This window comes from Antennarius striatus, chromosome 1 (assembly GCF_040054535.1).
Source record: "Antennarius striatus isolate MH-2024 chromosome 1, ASM4005453v1, whole genome shotgun sequence".
Taxonomy (NCBI): Eukaryota; Metazoa; Chordata; class Actinopteri; order Lophiiformes; family Antennariidae; genus Antennarius; species Antennarius striatus.
The window spans coordinates 9543313-9553152 of NC_090776.1; the positions used below are offsets into that span (position 1 = coordinate 9543313).

The 9840-nt window shown below is 38.6% G+C and overlaps 1 protein-coding gene across 2 annotated transcripts in view; it reads right to left on the reverse strand.

The window, feature by feature from the left end:
- The window catches only part of tspan4a (tetraspanin 4a), a 154297-nt gene extending 144982 nt beyond the window's left edge, over positions 1–9315 (reverse strand). Inside the window, exon 1 of one of the 2 annotated variants that reach the window (XM_068312579.1) lies at positions 9244–9315. The gene's annotated coding sequence lies outside the window, so the exon portion shown is untranslated. Of the gene's footprint in view, positions 1–9236 lie in introns of both variants that reach the window. The other variant, XM_068312572.1, reaches the window with a different exon arrangement.
- Positions 9316–9840: the final 525 nt, after the last annotated feature.

Genomic DNA, 9840 nt, shown 5'->3' on the forward strand with positions numbered 1-9840 from the left:
CACAGATGGTCAGTTTTGGGGGGTCATGGTGACTTTAGGTTGGTTACAAAAGTTTGGGTTTTTTGCCTGGAAATCCTGTTTCCTGTTTTCCAATCAAGGAAAAGGCACACACACCCACACATGTACACATCCACATCCACATCCACATCCACATCCACACACACACACACACACACACACACACACACACACACACACACACACACACACACACACACACACACACACACACACACACACACACACACGTACACACAAATGTGGACCTGTGAGGTATAAAAGGGTGATGGGAGGTGAGTTTGGTGGATGTTTGCTGCTGTTTTCCCAACTGATCTGGTGTGATGTACTGAGAATCAAATTAATGAATTCCATTTTGGCTGTAAACCATTCTTCTGCTGCTCCTGTCTTTATTTCAGTTTTGCTGGAGTATAGCACTCTCACTACATAATATGCACCAGTTACATGTTGGATCATGAGTCTTTTATTAAATGAACCTGACCTATGAAAGTAGGTCTGGGAAAAATTTTGAATTCAGGGGTGTCGCGGGATGTTGCAGTCTCTGATTGCGTAGTTTCCTCTTGTTTCTGAAGGAATTATCAGGTTATTAATGCAAAGACAATGATTTTCCAGGCTGTATCAACACTTCACATTTTAGATTTAAATATCTCCATTTGCTTCTTGGTGGATAAATCACAAATTAGGCATGCAAAGTCAGAGTCTTAATATATCTCTTAATGAAAAGTAAACGTATATGAATAAATTGATAGGGGAAGAGCTGGATGTGCAGAACAAGGAGAAGTACACATAAAGGCTTTTATATCACATTTATTGTCGGGGTGCTACAGCATCACTGTCAAAAACACTTCAAACTTTTCTGGACCTTATTTGCCACTAAAGGAAGCAACACAAGTATTGGGTAATATATTTTTTCCAACTTCCGACAGCTTTGTTTCCATGGAAACTAATCCGCAAACCCGGCAGTAAAGAAGTACCTTGTGAACTTCTCAATGAGAATAAGTCACTGTGGGCTAAGGGGCACCAGCCTGTGAATGTTAATTATATCACAGACCTACATACGGATACAACAAATAGAGCATTTGGCATTTTGTCATCCATGAATAAGTATCTGTCTAAAAATATTTAGAAAAATTAAATAAATACAGCTCTTTGTTTTTCTATATGTTATTTATTACACTAAAAACATTATGTGAACCTTTGAAAAGAAACACTGTCTCTTTTCTAATCCGTTTTTTTGGGCCATTTTGGGGGGGTTTCTTTGTACTTATCTTGTATTTCATTATCAGTTTCTGTCACTCTGAGGATGTTATGCATCACTTAAGTGCTTTTATTCTTTGTACTTCTACATGTCTTGGGTTATTTAGACCATTTCTGCCCGCTTTGTGTCACCTTCAGGATGTTCTGTAACTGTTTTAAGCCATCCATGACTATTTGATGACAAACAAATCATCGTCGGTGCGTGTCTGTACATTTAGACAAGATGGAGAAGACCTTACAAAGGACACAGTAATCAAGGCTGCAGAGGCCCCCACATCAAGGTTAGTTACAGAGCTGGGAAAATTATTCTTAACAGAGGCTAACAATATGTGACCTCAGCCACTGTCTACTGATTGCAGATATAATGATGATTAGATGAATCATACTGGCATTAAAACAAAATGTTTCATTGGTTTACATTATCACTGTGTGTTTCTAAGAAGCAAATCAGGAAAATTAGTTCTGCTTAGAAAAGTTGAGATAACAACAGGCTAAAAAGATGTCACACTAAAGGATACCAGTAGTCACAATGATCATTTTCTTTTGATAATGAAAAATTTTAATTTTCTTTTGAGGGTAAAAGTTTAGTTGGTAATAACATATTTCTTCATTAACATTTTTTGAAACAATCCCTTGAACGGAAAATTAACATTTGTTAAGTTTATGATATTTTTTGATGTCAAGAAAAAAATCCAAAAATGTTAAATAGGCTTATGTGTTTATAAATAAATTAAAGACCTGAAGAAGAAGTATAGGGTCAATAAAAATTCTAAAGCTTGAAACCAAGAAATTGGGTACATCTCATTAAGCAGAAACATGGAGAATGATAGGTTTGTCAACTTCTGTTGCCTTTAAAAAACTTAATTTACTGTCATTTGAACAGTACAATAAAGAACAAAGAACCAGAAGAGCATTAAAGATCTTACATAAGGTCCAAGGGAGTTGTAGAGATAAGTTAGCATTAGAAATAAAAGTTTGAAAGATACACCAGATGACATCATTAGGAAAAGGAACTACAACCCCACAGCTTCTTGTTAGTGCAAAATTTCAAAACAAAATAAATGACCAAGAAAAAAGCCCCGGCACTAGTCGGGCAACAGATCAAGAACAGAAGCACAAAGAGTTCTCCATGAAAAGAAAACAATCGTTTTAGTGGTAAAAGCCATTAAAAAAAAAAAAAACGTCCAGAAAATAGAGCTAGATGACTGTAGCCCGGAGACTATAAAACAGCAGATGAGAAGCTTGAGGAATAAATATAGTAAGTTACATTTAAATAAACTTTTTAGCTCAGATTTAACAGAAAAATAATGTACCAACTTTCAGCATCCCTTAAAGTGTGCTTGCGTGATTCATTACTTTTAGCATTACACAAAGTTTCCAGTCTGTTTAGAAACTTGTTGCTGACACCAAAACTCAAAATGGGTCTGTAGTTTCCAAACAGCAGCACAATTTCTCGTATCAAACATGTGATGTTGTCTTTGTACTATTTTCAGATAAACGTGGCATTTCAACGTTTCGCAAAGCGTCACATTCTGTGTTTATTTGCATTTTGCATCTCATCCCAACTCTTTTGAAATGGGCCTTTAGTGTAGGAAAAGAAAAGCTGCAGAAGCCCAATTCAGCCCCTGTCATTATGTTTTTGAATGTTTGTCTGTGAAGGAACACAACAATCTTCAAACCTTTTTTGTTTGTATGGTATCTTTGTTAGGAAACACTCATACGTTTGAGAGCGTATGAGTGTTTCCTGCACACACACCCACACGCACCGACAGCAATTTAGAGTTTCTACTCACCTAGCAAATGTGATGAAATATAATTTGTAAATGACCGCAAGAAAAAATATACCCCTTGTCATTGCTACAAAATATACTAGTTTGTTCACCAGCTTGTCACTAATTTAGCCTGTCTGCTGTTTGGGGCTGAACCCTTGTGTGCAGAGGTTTCATTGTTGTCTGTGAATTCAGCCGTCTGCTTGAAAACCTCTGAGATGGTGAGTGATCCACATCAGTCCAGCATTTCACCTTTTTGATGTGTCATGGCACATGAAAGTATTTGCTTATACTGTATACAAGGTCACTTTTTAAAGTGAACTGTGACATAAATCTTTTAAAAATTGGAGAGATAATACATTTTGTACCAGGACTGCCTCACTGAGTCTCAGCCAATCACAGCTCCAGTAACGGCCAGAGCAAAAGTCAACAGTGATGTCAGTCCATCCATCCATCTTCCACCGCTTATCCGTAGTCGGATCGCGGGGAGTGATGTCAGTGTAGGAGCCAAATGATTGTTTGGGTCTCCTGTGGATAACTGGTCATAAGGTGTAAATAGGAACCAATTGTTGGCCGGGAGAGGTTTTCCCACCCGGAAGCATCAATAGTATTTTGACCGTTGATTGCATATTGATTTTGACCGTGAAACGCCAAATATTTAGATGTTTTGATGTCTACTATTGGACAAGTGAAATGGAAAATAAACAAAACATTCATGCAAAAGGTTGGCTCGTTGGATCTTGATTGAGGAACGTCAACGCGTCAACTACTCAAGAGCGGAGGGAACCTGAGTCGTTTCAAGCGTGGCTTAGCCTCTACAGTCAGCCTTATAATTAGACCCCCCATTACTGAGCTAACATTCATTTTTGCTACAGTACAACTTTACATTATGTAAGACTTGGCAGACATTTCTTATCAGAGCAAAACAAATTCAGTACTCTACTTATATTCCAAATCATAAAACAGAGATACAGATTTCATTTGAATACTAAGTCATAAAATAAAATAGAGTGGCTGGAATTTCAGCAGCACGACAGACGGTAATGTGTCTATCTGTGTGATGTGTGATATTTGTTTACATTGATTCCAAATTGGCTATTTTTTTTATAATTAAAAGGCTTTAAGCAGACAAATCCAACATACTCAATTCATTGTTTTAGCCACAAATTGTCATGATTTAAATAGGCCTAAAATGTAAAACTAAAAAAGACTAAAACTAAGTTCAATATTTTATTATGCGCACTCTGCGACGATTGCCCACGTCGAATCCAATTTATTTTGTATTCCAAGTGGCACACTTCAGGAGTTTTGAAAGTTTCTGAAGTATTTCTACTTCAGATCTAGTAGACGGATGCTCTCCATTTTAAAGTCATGAATATTGATTTCCACTCAGAGGCTATAGCATGACTCACATCGAGAGAACAACCTCTATGAAGTTAGAATAAATCTATTAAGATAGACGGCCAGAAATGACTGTAAATGAGAGTCAAGTCCTTATTCTGAGGCATTTCATTCATTATAGGCTCCTCAGACAGATCATTCTAAAAAAGGAGTAATTTCAAGAGACACAAATGTAAAAAGAAAGCTTTGGCAGAAAGGAGAGAATACTTTAACCATGCAAACAGAGGCTTACAGGAAACATTTACTTAGCGGGGTGCCTACGTGGTTAAAGAATTCCCCATGCAACACAAATTACATGTTATGTAAAGACAGTCTGCAGTTGCACCACTGCGAAAACTAAAAGGAAGGGGCTAAGTGCAGAATTTAACTGTCTGCTGCTATATTTATCAGCTACACAGAAAACTAAAGAGTCTTAACACAAAAAATATATGGATTATATGGTAGGGACTGTCAGTCAGGAGGAGTAAATTATGGGGGACAAAGGGAGATATAGGGTGTATTAAAAGGGAGGAAGCCTCAAGCAATGTAGTGAGGGGAAACAAATTCCTGCCTTGTACTTTTTAGTGTGTTTAAATGGGCGTGAGACTGGGAGTCAGCAGCAGTGAAAGAGTGTGGTTATGGGTTGTGGTTTTCACTCAGCACTAACAACTCAGCAGAGCTCTCAAAAAGGAGGGAGAGAAAGGGACAAAACAGACTCCTTTAGAATGAACAAAGTCATGCTGGTGCTTCATATGCTGAGAGGACAGGCAGAAAAATCAAAGTATGCCGAGTTAAGGAGGAATTTCTGTTGCTGTGTCAATGAACGTGAAACACATGTCCGTGTTATATCTTTTGACACGGCTGAGGTACATGATCGTACTGAAACAGGGCTGAGTGACTGATATCAGCATATGATGCCTTTCATGTTCACTTCTCTATGAAGAGTTTTGCTTCCTCTGCATCCTAACAGGCCTTTTGTTTTAAACATGCTTTTTTAAAATAAGACGAAAGGTTTATTTTGTTTTGTTTAGTTTTTTTTAATGAGATGTGTCTCGAGATAACTAAATGGTATACAAGATATTCTGCCAGTTGGTCTTTTTTCAATAAATCCATTCATTCTTTTTCTGCCACTTCATCCGCTGTAGGGGGTCACGGGGAGCTGGAGCCTATCTCAGGTGGCATAGGGCGCGAGGCGGGGAACACTCCGGGCATGATGCCAGTGAACCGCGGAGCCACACACAAAGACAGACACCTATGCACACACACACTCACTCCTACATGCAATTTGGGACCGGCCAATCAACCTGAAGTACATGTTTTTGGAGGTGGGAGGAAGCCAGAGAACCCGGAGAGAACCAACGCAGACACGTGGAGAGCATGCAAACTCTGAACAGAGCAGGACTCGAACCCGGACCCGCCGTGTTGTGAGGCGACAGCGCTAACCACTGCGCCGCCGTCAATAAATCCAGTAAACAAATAATAAGAAAATATTACAGTATTGTTCTTCCATATGTGAAAACTAGAATCATTTAAGTTTAATTCCTGTACTTTATCCAATAGTCTAAGGTGACTTTTAAGAGAATCGCTCATTCATGTAAATCCTGGACATCTGTCTTACCTTAACACAGAATTCCTGAACTCAAGCAGTTCCTCACTCCAGAGAAAAGATCAGAAAGACCAGCTGAATAAATGGAGCTCCTCTGCACACTTCAGCTATAGAATATGTTTCAGTCAATCCAGTCATTTACACTTTTGATACAGTTCTTAGTCATAACATCCTGGTGTCATTATTGAGGTATCAGCTGTTCATCCGATCTATCCAATGACACAGTAATGCACCTTCATCGTTGGCCAATCATCTATTCTAGAGGCTGTCTTTTTTTTTACAAATATTCTTCTGTCTCACCAGTTTATTTGTGGTTATCCTTCACCCCCCATCACCCCCTGTTCTTTATGGATCCACCTAAATCATCATTCATCAGTCTCAACAGAGTCATTAGCCACCATCACCAGTGTCTAGCTGATCCTCAGGGCAGATACCCTTCAATCAATCTTTCTCTGAGGTACAAAGACTTTCATACAGACCACATATAATTTCCAGCTTCTGAGTTCTTTCTTCCTAGAGCAAGGTGAAAGAAAAGAGGGCTCCAAGAAACTAGGCTGAAGACAACAAGTATTAAATATACTGAAGGAACAAAGTGAGACAAGACCTACTGAGATGTTGCAAAAAAAAAAGGGGAAAAGTAAGTGAAAGACCTGAGGGAGAATCGGGTAAGTGAATTTAAGGAAACCTCTGCACGTACACCACATGTGCAAACACACACACGCACGCATGCACACACACACACACACACACACACACACACACACACACACACACACACACACACACACACACACTTCCAGGCAGCAGCACAATGCAGCCTTGTCACATTAACCTTCAGTGGAGCCAGTGTTAACGCCAATTATGCAGAGTGTTGCCACACCTAGTGGAGACCACAGGCTGGCCACAGAGCTACAGTTAACCAAACATCAGCTGTGACAACTGCAAAAAATCCTCAGCACCTCCTCCACTAAACATATTTTCTCTGCTTTAAATAGCTGGATATGTGTGCATGTAAAGCAGTGAGGAAAACAGTGTCATTCTGAAAAGTGCATCAGTGCAGCTTTGGTCCATTTGTAAGCTGGATGCCAACAGTGTGTCAGCTGTCCACCATCATCAGCTCATCAGTGCAGACATGATGGAGCTGGTGGAATGTGAGAGGACACGAGGGAAGGAAGCTGTCTGCTCCGCCTTAATGTCTCTCAGCACATCCTGGAACGTGTCAAGACAATCTGACTGTCGTTATCATGCGTAGTTTCCTCGATCTGTCCTCATTTTTCCATTCTACATTCCCAAAGCAGCTGCTAACAATGATTTCCACAACTACTGCATCAGTAAATGGAGACTAAAAATGTATCTCTGAGTTTGCAAATATAATCAAAAATAACCAAAAGAAAAGAAAAAAAACTCATCACAATTTTCCAAAAGTCTGTTCATACATAATCCCCATTGTAATTGTCTCATTTAGAGGCCTGATGTATCACTACGATGGCACCTCTGTTGCTTTTACTACTATGATGTCAGGATTAAAACAGGAATGACATCCAGTAAAATGCATGCCAAAGGAAAACAATCTAACACATGTCTGTTCAGTTTGCTTGGCCAATGACACACAGTTCCTCAAAGCTTGATGCCAATCAGCCTAGAATGCTCATTTTCACAATTTATGTTAACAAAACAATGCTGGAATGATTCGTGGACTCATGAATGCATCATGTTTTGTTCACTTTGGCACGTGCCCTAACCCCATGGATCTGTGACTTGAATCACATTTACCCAACACTGATATATTTTCTCCTGGCCTATAAGTCCTGTCCTGTCACTGATTGTGATGGAAACGCATCCAGCAAACTTTGTGTATAATTTCTGAATAATTAACCCTGTGGGAAACATAACCTCTTCAAGAAAAGCAAAAATAATGTCTCTGCTTGTCATCTTTGCTCTTTGTGTCAGTAGTTCCCAAATATTGAATAAATAATGTCTAAAGAAATCAATAAATAATGTCTAAATACGCTATTTAGACATTATTTATATGCATTGCATAGGTGCTTCTTATATTTGTCCCTTTATATTTGTAGCAGCAAGGACAAATTAAAAAAACCTTCCAAACAATCAAAATGTTTAATCACAACCAATCTGGTTATATAATGTAATGTATATGTGTTTCAAATGTAGGCAGCAATTCCGAGGGCTGGGATATGGCTAGCACTAAATAGTAACTCCTGAAAGAAGGGTTTTTCAAGCCATATCCACAATAGGAATATTTAGTATTCATAGATTGCAAAGAGCAGTGGTTTCATTCCAAAGGAGAGGTTTTCAGGTAGAGTAAAAATCCAAGTTATATCAGCTTCTTGGTGCTGCGTGGCATCGTTTACCATTGTAGTCACCATCTGTCCTCACAAAATATAATCCATACATTCATGACAATGTAATTATCCATTTACAACTGTTCAGAGAGCGCAAATTTCATTTTGACCGACATTTCATCAATGCAATAATTAAGAACTACACAGAAAGCTACACAGAAAAGATCTATATAGGATAGATTTCCCAAAAATATTAAGGCTCAGATTCGTTTTAATGTTCTCCACATGTAATATGAAGCAGGTTCATGAGGGAAAATTTAAGACCTCTTCAACCCTAACATAAGGGCACGTTGTGTGGCAATGAATTCCTCTGTGCTTTTCCAATCCACACTGAGGAGTCAGTGAGGCCTTAAGTTCTTGTAACCCCTCCAAAAAAAAGAGAAAGTAGTGGGAGGGAGATGCTTGCAGAATGTTTGGTATTTTCAAATGTTGTTCTCCAACAGTCTATTTTTGTCTTTAGTCAAGGGAAAACAATTCTGAGCCAATCAGAGAGCCACATTCAAATGCATCACTATATTTCTACAAACATACTTTGACTAAATAACTGAATGCAACTTTTAAAGGTTAAAAAAATGTTATGTAATTGGGTTTAAACAAATTACACTGCTGAGGATCAGCAAGATCAAGTATGATTAATGTAGTAATGGTCTTTGGCAGACCAAGTATAACATTCTTTAATTTCCCTATTTATCAACGTTACTTTTGAAAAAGGCTCTGATATGTCTATTACTGTATAGCTACAAAGACAATAATATAATATTACGTACAGTGAAAGAAACGATAACTGGAGGACAAAGTCCAAAATAAAGAACTGTTGTGATAGAGAATATTAAAGTGACTTACCACTCACTTATTTCACTCTGTATACTCTTCCTCGGTTGTCCCTCTCCTTGTCAGTGAATGACAAAACTTCCCAAGTTGTTCCCGACTCCCTCTCTCTCCTCTCTAAACGTGGGTGCATGTCTGATCGCCAGGGACTCTCGTGACAGTAGAATGGTGCCTTCTAGTGGCCAATAAAGCTACAAAACTTAAAATCAACAAAATATTCAAGTCTGTCTTTTATAAACTGGTGGCTCACAACAATTACACAAACGTAGGAAGGGAAAAGGACAAGGCATGACACAAAATAAAATATAAAATAAGCAAATACAAATGACACACACACACACACACACTTGTGACCACATGCATAACTCATATCATGAATCACAAATTTACCTGAAGGCACTTTACAGTGTGTACAGTGGCCTATAAATCGAAGTCTTTCCCTAAGGAGGAGGTAAAAGGATTTTTCTGGCATTAAATACCTTTTGGATCAGTTTGCCCAGTTGGCTGGTGTCACTGCGTTTTATGTTACCCCTGATCTCAATAATTTTACTGCACATGTTGAATGATCTAAGCTTCCTCATGCACAAAAGCATGGGCCACTCATGCCCTTCTTGTATAC